At 42.1% G+C, this 17,075-nt stretch overlaps 1 protein-coding gene across 2 annotated transcripts in view; it reads left to right on the top strand.

Annotated features, from left to right (window-relative positions):
* The first annotated feature begins 15,394 nt into the window (after positions 1-15,394).
* G3BP2 (G3BP stress granule assembly factor 2) overlaps positions 15,395-17,075 on the top strand; it is a 33,539-nt gene continuing 31,858 nt past the window's right edge. Inside the window, exon 1 of one of the 2 annotated variants that reach the window (XM_027600653.2) lies at positions 15,395-15,616. The gene's annotated coding sequence lies outside the window, so the exon portion shown is untranslated. The remainder of the gene's footprint in view (positions 15,617-17,075) is intronic. The other variant, XM_027600654.2, reaches the window with a different exon arrangement.

Here is a 17,075-nt window from a genome sequence, read left to right as displayed (position 1 = left end):
GTGGAAATAAGCAATGAAGAGTATAACTAATCGTTCTTCGGGGCTGCTGGCTGGCTCACTTGCTGGAGCATGCGACTCTTGATCTCAAGGTTGTGAGTTCAAGTCCCACATTGGGTACAGAGATTACTTAAAAATAAAATCTTAAAGGGGCGCCTGGGTGGCTCAGTTATTAAGTGTCTGCCTTCGGCTCAGGTCATGATCTCAAGGCCCTGGGAACGAGCCCACATCGGGCTCCCTGCTCAGCCAGGAGCCTGCTTCTCCCTCTCCCGCTCACCCTGCCTGTGTTCCCTCTCTAGCTGTCTCTCTCTGTGTCAAATAAATAAATAAAATTTTGGGGGCGCCTGGGTGGCTCAGTCGTTAGGCGTCTGCCTTCTGCTCAGGTCATGATCCCAGGGTCCTGGGATTGAGCCCCGCATTGGGCTCCCTGCTCGGCGGGAAGCCTGCTTCTCCCTCTCCCACTTCCCCTGCTTGTGTTCCCTCTCTCGCTGTGTCTCTCTCTGTCAAATAAATAAATAAATAAAATCTTAAAAAAAAATAAAATCTTAAAAAAATAACAATAGTTCTTCAAATATAGGTTTTGTTTTTGTTTTTTTAAAGTGTACAATTCAGTTGTTTTTTTTTTTACCATATACACAGAGTTGTGCTACCATCACCACAGTCATTTTCAGAATGTTTTCATCACCTCAAAAAGAAACTCTGTCCCCTTTAGCCATCAGCTGCCAGTCCTAACCAACCACTAATCTACTTTCCTTCTCTATGGATTTCCCTGTTCTGGATTCAAATGTTGGTTTTTAACCCAGGTGCTTCATTGATGCAGGACCCATGATGATCTTTGCTGTTGTTGTTGTTGTTGTTTTTAATTTATTTCTTACTTATGTTCAGGAAAAAAAGCACAAACCATAAGTATACAGCTCAGTAAAATTTCGCAAACTCAGGTCACATGTAGCCAGCACCTGGGTTCAAGAAACCAAACCTTTTCAGCATCTTTCAAGCTTCCTGTATGCCTCCCTCCTTCAGGGGTAACCACTCTTCTGACTTCTACAAACATAGATTAGTTTTGCCTTTTTTAAAACTTTGTACCAATAGAAATATAGAATATGTCCCTTTTTGTGTCTGCCTTTTTACTCAACATGATGTTTGTGAGTTTCACCCATATTATTGCCCATAGCCATGATGATCTTTTGATGTTAAATTCACCTAATTTCCTTCAGAACAAATTACTTGGAGAGGTTCATTGAGACTCCAAAATATTCTTCACATGATTTATTAAATAAGCTACCTTCCTTGCTCAGTATGAAAATAATCCATACCTGAAGGATTTGTTTGGGAATTTTAATTCAGAAAACTGACATTGTTGAAAGCAAATGATATAATTTTGGTCTTGCAGAGCTAGTTGGCCAAGTCATTAAATTTGAGCTAAATAAATTTATGTTTTTTTAGAGATTTTATTTGTAAGTAATCTCTATATCCTACGTGAGGCTTAAACTCACAATCCCAAAATCGAGAGTCATGAGCTCTATTGACTGATCCAGCCAGGTGCCCCCTGAACTGAATAAATTTAAATGTGTATAACATTTAACAAACATAAGAGTTTGAATTCCTTATCTAGGTTTATCTTTCTGGGATCTTTATTTTGGGAACTGCTTATGATTTTTCTTCCTATTTAAGCTTTTTTTTTCTCTTTCACGTCTAATATCCAGTACTGTAGACCAGCTCCTTTCTTCACCCAAGAATGTCTAAGACCAAATGTATAAGACCAAACATACAGCTAAGGATGAAGTAGTGGTTTTATACGTACAAGTGTTAGAAAGTTAGAAAGTGCCTAGTTTCCTTGGCAATTTCTTCTCTCCCTGCACACTCATACAGACTAGTGGAATGCTTGCTAAACATGGCAAAGTACTGTGCACAGAAATTTGTCCTCTGGAATTTCTTTTTATGGACCAACAAGGTTTGCTCTTCACAATAAAGCAGGAGGAACGTCTTTGTGGATCAAGCCTTCCCTAATGTATGTGAATGTGCAGGTATCTAACAGCAGCTCTGAAAGTGGGGGGAAGGGTGCACATCTCCTGCTGTGCTCTCTTCCCCAAAATAAGCCTCACAGAGTAACTAGGGTGTGAGGTTGGTATCTTGGTTTGAGGCCAGCCAGATCAGAAGCATCCATAACAGAGGCTCTGACATTTAAAATACACACAACAAACATAATAACCAGTAAATGTGCTTCTTTCACTAGATAACTACTCCCTTGTGCCCATAAAATTAGCAGTGATGTTTTTAGTCCTGATGTTTAGTCAGAAATCCCTAAAAATGATTTGTTTGAAAAATGTATCCCCAAGCAAAGGGTCAGGCAGAAACCAATTGCTTCTGCAGGTTTCTATGACTTACGTGTTGTTCCAGCTTCCTCTGTGATTCCCTTAAGATCCCACATTGTACAAGAAAGGTCATCAGACCCCTGACAGTTCCGAGGGGAGAAAAAAATGCTGCTTTTAAATGCTTAAAAACTGTACATTTTCTCAGTTCGCAGAGAAAAATAGAGCGGAAATGTAGAGTTAGGTCATGGAAATTAAGCCCAGCTTTTCCACAATGTATGTCTTGTCCTTGCTCCTCACAGAAATAAGCGTTCTGTGATGGAAGTGTTTGCACAAATTACTTTTTCTAGGACTTATATACAGTAGGAAAACTTGAAGAAAGTTTTTTGTGAAATGCCATTTACTGTCCACGCCTGCCTTCTGAGATGTCATGCCCCACCTTGAACTCGATGTTGTAGTTAGAGCAAACAGTTGTACTTCCCGACACAGGTCCCATCACCTTTGCTCTTGCTGTTCCTTCTGCCTGGGACAGCGGTTGTAAGCCCTTGCACTTTCTTCCGTGGCTCCATCTCGCTTCACCTTCCAGACCCTGCTTAGGTGTCATCTCCTGCGTGAATTCGAACCTCTGGTTTGGCTTAACTGCCCCTTCTCTCTGTTCTCACAGTGCCCGGAGCCGATCTCTGTCTTAAACCTTATTCTGTTACACTGACATTAAAATTCTTCTTGGTATGTATCCCTCCCATCAGCATACACACTCCTTGAAAGCAAGTTATTAATAAAAATGATTATGTGACCCTTCTTTTAGTTTTTCAGAAATCATAATATTACCTCATTTCTAAACTTTAGGTTTAGTTAAATAATCTTCATGGAAAACATGCAGCTTTGTGAAATGCACATTATCCTTATTTTGTCTACTATTAAATAGAAACCATTTAAATGAAAAAAAAATTTTATTTCGGGGCACCTGGGTGGCTCAGTCATTAAGTGTCTGCCTTCGGCTCGGGTCATGATCCCAGGGTCCTGGGATCGAGCCCCTCATCGGGCTCCCTGCTTCAGTAGGAAGCCTGCTTCTCCCTCTCCCCCTCCCCCTGCTTGTGTTCCCTCTCTCGCTGTGTGTCTCTCTGTCAAATAAATAAATAAAATCTAAAAAAACAAATTTTTATTTTTAAAAGATATTAATTAATTAATTAGAAGGGGGCAAGAAGGGAGAGGGAGAGAGAGAAAGAGCATCTGCTTGAGATGCTCTCTCTCTCCCTCTGCCCCCCCAGCTCAAGCACATGCGCGAGTGCTTTCAATAAATAAATAAATAAATAAATAAATAAAACCTTAAAAAAAAAAGAGAAGAACATAGCATTCTTTATACTATAAAGCCTTCATTTTTTTTTTTAAAGTAAACTCTACCCCCAACGTGAGGCTTAAATTCACAACCTCAAGATCAAGAGTTGCGTGCTTTAACTGAACCAGCCAGGTGCCCCTAAAGCCTTCATCTTAATTAACCAACTTACCTTGATATACACTGAAGAAGAACGTGGTTCAGATCATGGGTTTGTTTGTTGTTGTTTTTAAAGATTTTTATTTATTCGTTTGACAGAGAGAGAGAGAGCACAAGTAGGCAGAGCAGCAGGCAGAGGAAGAAGCAGGTTCTCTGCTGAGCAGGGAGTCCAATGCGGGGCTCGATCCCAGGACCCTGGGATCATGACCTGAGCCGAAGGCAGAGCCTAACTGACTGAGCCACCCAGGCACCCCCAGATCGTGGGTTTTTAACCCTTTAGGACATAGATGCATTAGAAGGAAATGAAATACAGACTTTTTCAGAAAAACAAAGACATATACAATTGACCCTTGAACAACATGATTTAAACTGCATAGATCCACTTATATTCAGATTTTTTTCAATAAATACAGTACAGTACTATAAAGGTATTTCTTCTTCCTTAATGATTTTTAAAAAACATTTTCTTTTCTCTGGCTTACTTTATTGTAAGAATATAGTATAGAATTTATATAACATACAACATATGTATTAATCTACTGTTGATGTTACTAGTGAGGCTTCCAGTCAACAGTAGGCTATTAGTAGTTAAGTTTTCAGGGAGTCAGACGTTATATGCAGATTTTTGACTGCACGCAAGTCAGCACCCCAATCCCCATGTTGTTCAAGGGTCAACTGTGCACACATAGGTACAAAATGTGCGTGGTTTCACGAACATCCTCTATCTCCATCCCCTGAAAATGTGCATAGACCTCAGGTTAAAAACTGGTTTAGAACAACATATAAGGAAATACATTAAGGAAAATCATAAAGGAAATAAATAGATCTGAAACTCTAACAATTCTTAGGAGCACTTTTTTTTTTTTAATCTTTTCCTAACTCTGCTTATAGAAAAGCCCCAAACTCTTTTATAATTCCTTTACTTAACGGGCTGAAAGTTCCTTGGGTTTTCTACAGCTCTTGGTTGCTTAGAGAAAAAACTCCTCTGCTTCCAACATTATTGCCCCTGTGAACACACTTTAGCTGGGACTACTTTCTTGTATGCAAAAGGTCTTTGGTCGCTAACTTTCAGTTGTCTTTCCCTTTTCAGGTCACCACAAGAACTTGGGTAATTTGGGGCCATGGCTCTGGTGTTCGAGATCAGGCCTGGGATCCTTGAAGCCCAGCTAGATGTGGGAATGTAACTGGGAGCTGCTGTTTTGAGCCAGCTTGTAGGAGCCAGGAATGTTCTTCCACGGCCAGGGCTCACCCAGAGAGTGTGAGTCAGAGTGGCAATCTGGAATAAGAAAGGTAGAGATATTTTTAAAAGCCAGGCATCTGGTCTGACCAGAAGGATAGGACAAATCTTGATTCTGAGGAGGATTCTTGCCTTCGTCATAAACCTCATATATGCCTCCTGCTGAGGTAAAGCCTAGAGAAGTATTCTGCTGCCATGGGGCCAGAATCCAGAGGTTACCTAGCCTAGAACCTGCAAGGAAATGGTTACACCTGGAAACCCGTGGGTGGAAAATAAGGCCTGTTGCTGACACTCTGTGTTTTGCTCTCAACTGGGCAATGTAGAAGAAAGCCAAAATGCTTTCAGTGAGTATCAAGGGTATAATTTTTTATGATGATCTTTTTCCAATCAGAAGAAATTTCACAACTTCTTTCCTGTCTTTTAAGTTTTTGGTCTGTAGGATGAACACCTTGTAGTTTGCATACAGTTGGGTTTTTTACTACCTGGAATAGTTTTGTTTTTTTCTTCCTTCTTCCTTCCTCCCACCCTCCCTCCCTTCCTTTGTGATTTTATTTTTTTTAAAATAATCTCTACACCCAGTGTGTGGGCTTGAATTTAATAACCCTGAGATCAAGAGTCACATGCTCCACCGAGTGAGCCAGCCAGGTGCCCCACTACCTGGAACAGTTTTATAGCTTGGTTGCTAGAAGAGACTTAGTGAAAACAAATTTGCTTTTAAAGGTACTGTATGCTTTTCCTGCTCCTGAATTTGACTGTCTATTTAAGGCAAAGACTCATGGCATGGTTTCTCTGTACAACCAAACCACATATTTGACCCAAGAAGAGAATGGAGAGTGGAGGGATGGAGGGTAGACCTAGGCTAATGTCTGTTTATGATTTTATGACCCCACTGTGCTGAGGTCCCCCAATATTGAAGGTCTGCCTCAGTTTTATAATAGGAATTAGACCTATATACCGTCTATGGTAGAAACTGTGCTAAACACTATGATTAATCCTGCCAACAACTCTAACACTGGCTGTTTATCCCTGAAGAAACTAAAGGTCGAAAAAGTGAACTAACCTGACCAGTATCAAAACACTGATTAGTGAAGGGGTGCTTCTTGGCTTGATCGAAGAGCATGTATCTCTTGATCTCCAGGTGGTGAGTTGGAGCCCCACATTGGATGGAGAGATTACTTAAACAAACAAACAACAAAAACTAGTTAGTGAAGAAAATGGGATTTCATCCCTTTTTTCCCCACTCCTATATTTAAGTGGAGGATTGCCCCTCAGCTTCCCTCCTCTCCCACAACAAGGAAATCTGGCTCAGGTACACTGGTTGACACTGAGTTAATCCATTAGAGACTGATTAATAACCCACCAGAATACTATTTCACAAAGGGGGATATGCCTTTTCAATAAATAGATTATCTGCTGAGCAGGGCCCCTCCTCTGGGTCAGAGTGCTTGATGAGCATTAAGAGGAGAGAACTGGATGACCTCAAGTCTCATATCCAGACTATAAGGCTTGAAAAAGTGAACACACCGTGTAACCCAGTAATGACTAGAATATTCGTGTCTGCCGTAGATAAATACTTGGTGAAATTTTGCCTCCTTCCAAAGTCGTCACTTTTTGGACTTCAGGCAACTCAGGGCAGATGACTCTTTTATTTACATTATGTTTAGTTGTACTTCCCAGGATTACTGTATCTTTTAGATCACTCAGCCCGAGGTGATTTTAGCTGTCATCATAGCTTCATGAGCATTGGATAGAATCTATTAGAATTTACAAACCATTAATCAGATGGGTTACTTTTGTAATCCCGTAACCTAATTCTTCGGGTTGATTTTTTTTTTAAGTTTATTTATTTATTTATTTTGGAATCTCTATACCCAATGTGAGGCTCGAACTCACCACCTAGAGATCAAGAGTCACACGCTCTTCCGACTGAAATCAACTTTGGGGTGATTTTTGATGAAGATTTTCATCTTTAAATTCTGACGAAGTGACCTCCTTCAAGTCTGCAGCCTTTTTTCTCCCAAGCTGGTAGCATTTAGAATCTCCCCGGCTTGAAGACTTTAATAGTATGATCAAAACCAGTTAGGTAGCTAACACCTACCACCTACTGCAGGCAGTCATATTGTTACATTTTGTACTTAGCAAATGGGTAGGTCACTCAAATGTTTTATGCACCTTTCTGGATGAGTGACGTATTTTAACACAATGATCAAATGGAGAGGAAGAACATTTCTTTAGACCCTAACCTGTCCCAGGCTTACAAGGATAATGGATGGAAAGATTTCAGGGGAAATTAACGTTTGATTCTTTCTTCAGGCTATAATAGCCTTTCTCCTATTCTGTTCTAAAAGGAATGGATTCACCTACTCCTGGGAGCGGGTTTCTCTTTGCATCAGAAAGCTTTGCAAAGGAGCCAGCTGCACCAAGAGAGCCCTGAAATTCCCAAGTAACTTGTTTTCCATCAGGAAGCCTTGCTCCAAGGCTGCGGAGGTTCATCATTTAACAGTGGAATGTGGTATAGTGGCAGGAACCCTGGGAGATTCTGGGGTCTCTTTCTAAATTGGCCACTTTTAGCCTTGCGCAGCTTGCCTACTTTGTGAATTGCTTGTGAAACTGAAATGAATTGTGTTAGAAAGTGTTTTGAAAACTGTGAAATGCTATACAAATGTAAGTTTTACTTCCAAGCAAATCAATGAGCATTCATGGAAGAAGGAATCAGTTGAAAGCAATTGGTGCCTATACTTTTTAAAGCACCAAACATTCATTGCTTATGTTTATTGAGCATTTACCCATGGGCCAGACATGGTTGTAGATGTTTTACATCTAATCTTCACAGTACTCTAATAAGATAAATATTATTGTTCCCATTTTACAGATGAGAAACTCTGAGGCACAGAAAAGTTAAGCATCCTGCCTGAACTAAAATACCTAGGTGATATACCTAACAAGTGTTGAAGTGAAGCTAGGATGGAAATCCAGGCGGCCTGGCCCCAAAGCCCAGACTATGCTGCTGGCATCCTAATCCTTACTAACTGAATTGGTTGCTAGCCCAAGACATTTGTTATGCCTGTCTCAAAAGGTTAAATGTCATGTAAGTGTTGGAATGCTAAAATTTTGATGAGTAAAGATACTTTCCAAGAAAAACAAGTATCCTTTCAGGATTTGGATTTGACCCCCAGTGCCTAGTCTTCATATTTTGGAGTCCTACGGGGACCTTGAAACATGCATGAAAAGTCATCTCTTACATACCTACTTCATCAGCAAAATGGTGATAATGCGTTTTAAGATCCGGTTAGGTTGGTGTGCCTGGGTGGCTCAGTCGGTTAAGCACCTGCCTTCAGATCAGGTCATGATCTCTGGGTCCTGGGATCCAGTCCCACGTTGGGTTCCCTGCTCAGCAGGGGGTCTGCTTCTCCCTCTCTCTCTCTGCCTGCTGCAGCCCCTGCTTGTTCTCTCTCCCTGTCTCTGACAAATAAATAAATAAAATCTTTAATATAAAAAAATAAAATCAAACATTTAGAGTAGTTTACTGTTGCCAGACATGTTAAACTGTGATAAGAGACTAGAAATTTCTACTCATTAGTCACTTCCATTCTTGTTTTCCAGACTACAGACTATGATTTTTGGATATTTAAGATGCCTCCAGTTTTAATTTTTTTAATTTATTTTTTTATTTTTAAGATGCCTCCGGTTTTTAAATGGTGATAAATAAATAACATCACAATGAACTTTTTTTTTAAGATTTTATTTTTAAGTAATCTCTATACCTAATGTGGGGCTTGAACTCACAACCCTGAGATGAAGAGTCACATGCTCCACCAACTGAGCCAGACAGCCATCCCCAGAGCGAACTTCTTGGTGCATATCCTGAGAGGGCTATATACCTAGAAGTAGAATTATTGGCTTAAAAAGTGCAAACATTTTAAAGTTTTTGATATATCTTCCCAAATTACTTTTTTTAAAGGATGAATTAACATTCACTTCCAACAGAAATGTACAAAGGGGCTTGGTTTTGCATATTGGATGTTTTCATTTACAAATATTTACATTTATTTATGGTTTGCCCTTGTTTCATTTTGACAGCTCTTCATGTGTTTAATGCTATGCATGTTTTTCTATGAATTGGACTTCCTTTGCATGTTTTCTGATTAGGTTTTTTTTTTTAAGATTTCATTTATTTATTTGAGAGAGTGAGCAAGTGAGAGAGCACGAGCTGGGGAGGAGCAGAGGGAGAGGGAGAAGCAAACGCCTTGCTGAGCAAGGAGCCTGATGCAGGGCTCAATCCACGGACTCTCCCGGATCATGACTTGAGCCGAAGGCAGATGTTTAACCAACTGAGCCACCCAGGTGCCCCTTGATTAGGTTTTCATATTGATTTCTTATCAAATTTTATTAGTCCTTTGACTCAAATTTGTGTACAAGTCTACAAGTGTGTACACTTGTACAAGTGTACAAGTACATAGCTTATATTTATTTTGGTTATATCCTCATAATTTTCTTTATAATTGATTCTCGTGCCTCTAAGCTTAAAAAGTTATTCCCCATCTATGTAACCATTGGGAAAAAAAACATTAAGCAGACCTATGTACTAACATAAAAGGATGCCCAAATTATACTGTTAAGAAAAAAGTAGTATCCTGCAAAACAATGTTTAATTATGATCCCATTTCTCTCCATCTATCTTTATCTATATCTATCTCACACATACACACACGTTTATTCATTATTTTTGAATGTCTCCTTTGTGGCAGAGATACATCTTTGAACAAAACAGACTAAATTTGAGCCCTTATGGAACTAAAGTTTATTGGGGAGGCCAACAATTTTTAAAAACCCACCAAATCATACATGTCAGGTAGTGAGAAGTGCTATGAACAGAAATAGAACAGGGTGAGAGATGGAGAGTGAAGGGTTTCCTCTCGATTCAGTGCTCAGAGAAGACCTATGGTGGCATTCAGTTCAGCCAGAAAGTATTGAATGAAGTAACTAGTATGTTATTTTATCTAAGAGCTACCTGGTTGGCTCAGTTGGTTAAGTGTCTGACTCTTGATTTTGGCTCAGGTCCTAATCTCAGGGTTGTGGGATCAAGCCCCACCTTGGCTCCACACTCAGCAGGGAGTCTGCTTGTTTTTCTCCCCCTGCTCTCCCCCGCCCCCCTGCTCGCACTCTCCTTCTCTCTCTCAAATAAATAAAATCTTTATGAAAAAAAGAGTATGGATAGAAAATATTTGGAAGAATATTCACTGAAGTCTGTATTCACGTCTCAGTGAATAGTACCTACGGCTCTCTTGTTGCCCAGACAAAAAACAGCAAAGCCTCCTATGCTAGACTTGTCCCTTACTCCCCATATCTAGTTAATCATCACATTTTTTGCCACTTATACACTCAAATTTCTTTTCTCCTTGCCACGGTCTTCTCTTAAGTCCTTTTCACTTTTTGAAAAAATATATTAGTTCATTTTTACATGCTAAATAATGTCAAATTAACATGTTTAATGCACAGGAGCTAATTTGGTGGGGCTTCCCCTGGCCAAATTGGGGACAATGTGAGTGTGAAAATAAATGTTGATAATATTGGATTGTAAAATAGGAACCCATGAATTCATGCTGATAGAAATAAAAGAATAAAAAAATAAATGGGAAAGAAGGAAAAGTCTTCCTTATAGTAGAACTCCAGCTTATAAATATAGTAAGAATGATGGAATTAGAAAAGTCACAATTTGGCAGCCACCATAACAAAAGTTGATTTAGCAAGAATCATCAATGGATGTTAAAACTGGTGGGGTCAAAGGAAGATGAGAAATGGATATGTACATCATCTCAGAGTAGGACCTTACACAAAGTAGGACCCTAATTACAAATAGTAACTGTACAGTGGAGAATCCTGGGAGACACAGCTTCAATGAGGTGATGAAAGCTAACATAGTCATTATGGGACAAATGGACATCAGATGCCTCCTGGTATGATGAACTGAGAAGGGCAGAACAGTATTTCTCTGGTATTTTTGCCAAAAATACACAATCTAGATCTAAATATAAGGAAACATTAGAGGTTACCAAATTCAGGGGCATTCTTCAACATAATTGTCCTGTACTCTAAGAATATCATTGTCAAAGAAGAAAAAGACTGAGAAACTACTCCAAACTACAGAAGACGAGGGTGACCGGCAACTAAATGGCTTTGTCACCCTTGTTTTTTTTTTTTTTTTTAAGATTTATGTATTTATTTTAGAAAGAGAAAGAGAGAGCATGAGCAGCAGGGGCAGAGGGAGAGGTAGAGAGAATCTTAAGCAGACTCTGCACTGAGCCCGACATGGGGCTAGATCTCACGATACTGAGATCATGACTTGGGCAAAAAGCAAGAGTTGGATGCTTAACCGACTGAGCCACCCAGGTGCCCCTGTAATCCTGAATTTTCTCTTGCACCAGGAAACAATTTTTTTCTTTTGCTATAAAGGGTATTAGATGGACAATTGATGAAATTTCAATGTCTATAGATTATAGTATCATATAAATGTTAATTTCTGATTTTGATAATTGTAGTTATATAAGACAATGTCCTTGTCTTTTAAGAAATACACACTGAAGTGTTTAGGGGTAAAGGGACATCATATCAGAAAAAACTTTAGAGTCTCTTCATAGATGCTCTTTTGAGGTCAGGGAGCCTGATGCGGGGCTTGATCCCAGGACCCTGGGATCATGACCTGAGCCGAAGGCAGACGCAGACGCTTAATGACTGAGCCACCCAGGTGCCCCACCTTTGGAAGGTTTTGAAAATGTCATCTGATTGTAGCTATAAAGGATCTGGTTGCTGTGCCTGTGAGACTAGACTGTAGCGGGATAAGGGTGGAAGCATCAAGACAAAGTGGAAGGCTGTTGCAGTAGGCGATGGTAGCCTAGACTACGATAATAGTAGTAATAGTGATGAGAAGTGTTTATCCAGATTAAATATTGATGGTAGAGGGAATAGAAGTTTATTGATGATTGGCTGTGTGGTATGAGAGTCAAGGGTGACTTAAAGGTTTTTGGCTTGTGCCACTGAGTGAATGCAATTCATACTGGTTCCCTGGCTTACAGTCAATTAGGGCAGAGGGTGTTTCATGGAAGTTGTATTTGAAGGGCAGGGACATTAGGAGGGTACTGCAATCATTCTGGAAAGATGAAAGGGTCCTGAACCTGGACAGAGGCCGTAAGTATGGAGAGGCATTCAAAGGGCACAGACTTGAGAGATAATTAGGAAGTAAAAATCACTACTTAGGAAACCAGTTTATGGTTTTCTACTAAAATTGAGGATAGCTGAATCTTTCTTCCCCACTACCTCACTTATTGGTATTTATCCTAGAACAGGGGTTGCGTAAGTCCTGTTTTTGGATAGCCCTAGAGCTAAGCAAAAATGGTTTCTTATTGTTTTGTTTTTTTGAGAGAGAGCAAGGAGGGAGGGGCAGAGGGAGAGAATCTTTTTTTTTTTAAGATTTTATTTATTTATTTGAGAGAGAGAGAATGAGAGAGAGCACGAGAGGGAAGAGGGTCAGAGGGAGAAGCAGACTGCTGAGGAGGGAGCCCGACATGGGACTCGATCCCGGGACTCCAGGATCATAACCTGGGTCAAAGGCAGTCGCTTAACTAACTGAGCCACCCAGGCGCCCGAGAATCTTTTTTTTTTTTTTTTTAAGATTTATTTATTTCAGGGACGCCTGGGTGGCTCAGTCGGTTAAGTGTCTACCTTTGGCTCAGGTCATGATCTCTAGGTCTTGGGATCAATCCCCATGTCTGGCTCCCAGCTCATCGGGGAGTCGACTTCTCCCTCTGCCTCTCCCCGTTTGTGCTCTCTGTCTCTCTCTCTCAAATGGATAAATAAAATCTTAAAAAAAAAAGATGATTTATTTTAGAGAAAGCTCGCACCCGAGTGGAGGGAAGGGCAAAGGGAGAGGGAGAGAGAGAACCTCAAGCAGACTTCCTGCTGAGTGTGGAGCCCAAGGCCAGGTTCCATCTCACAACCCTGAGATCATGACCTGAGCCGAAACCAAGAGTCTGGTGCTGAACTGACCGAAGCCATCCAGGTGGCCCTGTTTCGTTACATTTTTAAAGGATTTTAAAAGGGGGTAGGGTGGGATATGTAATAAAGACCATTTGTGACCCTCAAAACTTAACATATTCACCTTCTGGTCCTTTACAGGACCAGAGTTTGCCAACCCATGCCATAGGTCAGTGAGTTTTTTTTTAAGATTTTTAAATTTTTATTTATTTGACAGAGAGAGACAGCGAGAGAGGGAACACAAGCAGGGGGAGTGGGAGAGGGAGAAGCAGGCCTCCCGCCAAGCAGGGAGCCTGATTCAGGGCTCGATCCAGGACCCTGGGATCACGACCCCGAGCCAAAGGCAGACGCCTAACGACTGAGCCACCAGGTGCCCATTTTTTTTTTTTTTTAAGATTTTTTAAGTAATCTCTACACCCAATGTGGGGCTTGAACTCACAACCCCGACATCAAGAGTTGTATGCTTCACTGGCTGAGCCAGCCAGGTGCCCCAGTCAGTGGTTTTTAAAGTGTGGTTAGGAGAGGAGCAATAGATTCATCACCAGGGAACTTGTTAGAAACGTAAATTCTCAGGCCTCAACACAGACTTGATGAATCAGAAACCCTGGGAGTGGGGCTTGGCAATCTGTGTTTCAACAAGCACTCCAGGTGATTCTGATGTAGGTTAATTTCTGAGAATCATTGCTCTAGAGAAACTTTTGTACCTATGCACTAGGATCCATTTCGGGAAGAATAACAGTAGTTGTGAATAAGAACCTCAAACTGGAAACAATCAAAATATTAATCAGTAGTAGAGGAGATAAATCCTGACAATTAATACAGTGAGAGTATATCACAACTTGTGGTTCTAAGGGCATGGAGTGTGATCGCAGACTGCTAGTGTTTGAATCCTAGCTTCACCCAACAGTAGCTGTCTGACCTTGGCAAGTTATTTGATCTCTCTAAACTTCAGCTTTCTCATTTTTAAAATGGGCATAAAATAGTAACTACTCTATAGGGTTATTGTTATGCTTAAACAATTACATAAAGTAATTTGAAGAGTGCCTGGTACAGAAGTATTAGATTTAAAGGGCAATCTTCATGTAATATGTTATGCTTCAAAGGAAAAAAAAACACGTCAAAGTTCATTTCATAAAAGTTATGGTCTTCTCAAATATTTTTCATGTAACAAAATGATTAAGCAAACTAAGGTAAAAACAGTGTAGTTTTTGAAGGTTCAGATGTTGCCAGTGCCTCTGTAAACCTCAGGTTTCACATGTGGAAAATACCTTAAAATTGCTCTTAAAACTGATGAAATGTCTATTCCCACATTATGTTTGGTACATGGGCATGTAATAAATGTGTTCTTTCCTTTTCTAATTGCCCTTTCATTTCTTTCATTATTTTGTCAGCCCTTCCTTCCAAAAATGCCTCTGCTGTCTTGATATATCTTTTGAGAAACATTGCCAGAACTAAGGTGCAAAGTGGCTTCCTTGACTGTAAGGAGATTTGGCTTTTTCCATGAATCAAGGTCACGAGAGTCAGTGTCTAGTGTTTTCCCAGCTATGCCCTGGGGCCAAGTCTGGGCCTAGATCTAGGACAGGGCTGTAATCCTGTATCTCCTGGGATTTCAGCCTTTTAACGGCCTTAGTATGTAAAACGCTTAATGTGTATTTAGCAACACCTAAATACACAACAGGCACACAAGAAATAGATTCTTTTCCCCTCTCTGCAGGCCGCATCGTATTTTTCTACATCCCAGGGCCTAGCACCTAGTAGGTTCCGTAACATATATTGCTTTGAACGGTTAGGGTGAATTTGACCTCGGTGGAGTTTAATACCTCCGTTTCCTACGATGGGTTAATAAACAATATAGGTGAGTTTGGGGTGCAAACAGCTGAATCCACTGGCTGCATTTTATGGTTTAGAACAGCAACCTGCAGACACCTAGTTCAAAGAGAAAATTCCTTCCCTTTTAACATTAATAATCAAAAGGGACCAGAAATATCGCTCTCCAAAAGACGCCGCAAAAGACACACCGCTGCAGCCAACCAGTTCCTGTTCGGGCGCAATCTCGAAGGGCGGCGAGGCCAGAGCCGTAGAGCAGTAGAAAGGCGGCCTCCTTGTGACGTCAAATCAGCGGACTCTCGCCGCGGATTGAGGCCGGTTCCGGTTCCCCGGCTTTCTGGGCGCGAGAGTACGTGAGCGCGGCGGCGTTCTGCGCGTGCTCCGCAGAGAAACGCGAGAAGGTTGGGTCCAGCTCGCGAAGGAGATGCGTGATTGGCTGAAGCCGTGCTGGGGGGTTCCCCAGCCCTTTCGGCAGGGGTAAAACAATAAGAGGGGGCGGTGGCAAAGGGGGCGGGACGTCCGTGTTCCTTGTCGCTCGCCGCAGCGCCTGGCGCCCGGGAAGAGGTGGTTGTAAGGGAAACGAGCTCGCGGCTCTCCGGCTTCCGAGGCTTGAGGTTTGTCGGAGGGAGGGGGCGGCGAGGGAGAAGAATCCGCTGCAGCCGGTCCTCGGCAACTCTCCTGCTGACCTCCGCGCGACGTACCCGCCGCCGCTGTTGGTTGGAGGTGTGTACGGGGGCCGAGAAGGGAGGTCGATGTGGTGGTCGGAAGGGGACATTCCCTTCGCGCGCCGCGGCTCGAGGCAACCGTCCTGTGCGTGAGCCGTAGTGTCGGAGGTGTCGCGGCGGAGAGAGACATTGTTCTTGCCGGCTGCCTACGCTGCCGTGTGTGCGTGAAAGAAGCCAAACCTTTCCTCTCAGGTGAGGGATGGGAGGCCGCGTGGGAAGGGAGGTGACCGGCGCGCGTTGTGCGGACGGAGGGCCCGGAGGGCACAGGTGGGGCCCGGATTTGTTGGAGATGAGGTGGCGAGCTGGGAACAGGGACGCAGCAGCTCCCAAAGGCGCGCTGGTGGAGGCTTAATACGAGACGTGGAGGAGTAGGCTTTCTGGAGAGGATGTTTTAGGGTGGGTAGCCCACCAGCCTTGTTTCCGAGGGGTTTGCGTCTCTTATTCCCGGTTCCAAGGGAGCGGGGAGGCCGTCGCCGCCCCGCCCGTGGGGGAGGGGAAAAGAGGCTGTGTCGGCGGAGGCAGAAGCGACGCAGATGCGAAAGTAGCGGCCTCCGGGCACCATTTCTGTGCGTCGAAATAGAATCCGGGTTTGAAGGCAGCCGCCGCTTTGCTTACCCAGCACCTAGTGTTCCTCGGTGTTTGACCACCCCTCGGGTTTATCCTAAAAGTATTCAGAAACCCGGGCTGTATATAACGTGCACCTTTTCCTGCTCTTTTTACGCAGACAATCCTATATTGACCCAGGAATAGAAAAGATGTTTCAGTGCTTTGGGAAATGGGTTTCTTCCTATTCCCCCACTTTGGGGGGGGGTGCGGGAAGAATAGTCAACGGGAAGAACATAAGCTTCCCTAGATTGTGTTGATTTTTGTTAGTCGAATATGATCGAATTTTATCTGCGTCTTTAAAAGCAGATTTCTTAAGATGGCTCTGTGCCGATTTGGAGTGAATATAGATTTGCATCTACAGTTTTCCGCATAGATCAATTTTTTCCCCCCAAGTCACACCTAATTTCTTAACAAATTTTTTTTGGAGGGTAGGTGCCTTTGCTCCCTTTAAAAAACAACAAAACTCGTGCACCGAAGCTGCAATGATAGCAAAGTTGATCCCCCTCCCCCAAGTTAAGATTTCAGCTTGGGTTAAAATACTGTTTTTAGGTTCAAGGCTCCACACACCGTGTTAGTCCTCTAAATGTTAGGATTGCCAGTACCTGGATCCGTGAACCATCAACTGCAGTGAGGGAGCGCCCCGTATGTTAGAGGGAAAGAAGATGGGAATTCCTTGTCTAGCTCCATATTTGGCAGTTAATATAGCCTTAGGCATGTGAACAAAGTTTCCTAAGTAAACACTTGGCCCTGTTAGTATCCAGTGGTCCTTTTGATGTCCAAAATTCCTGGTTTTAAAAGCTACACGGTAAGATTAGTTTGAACTTCTTAGAACTGGATTATGTGTAGTTTCT

Source organism: Zalophus californianus, chromosome 2 (genome assembly GCF_009762305.2).
Source record: "Zalophus californianus isolate mZalCal1 chromosome 2, mZalCal1.pri.v2, whole genome shotgun sequence".
Classification (NCBI taxonomy): Eukaryota; Metazoa; Chordata; class Mammalia; order Carnivora; family Otariidae; genus Zalophus; species Zalophus californianus.
This window is presented reverse-complemented; position numbering and strand designations above follow the sequence as displayed.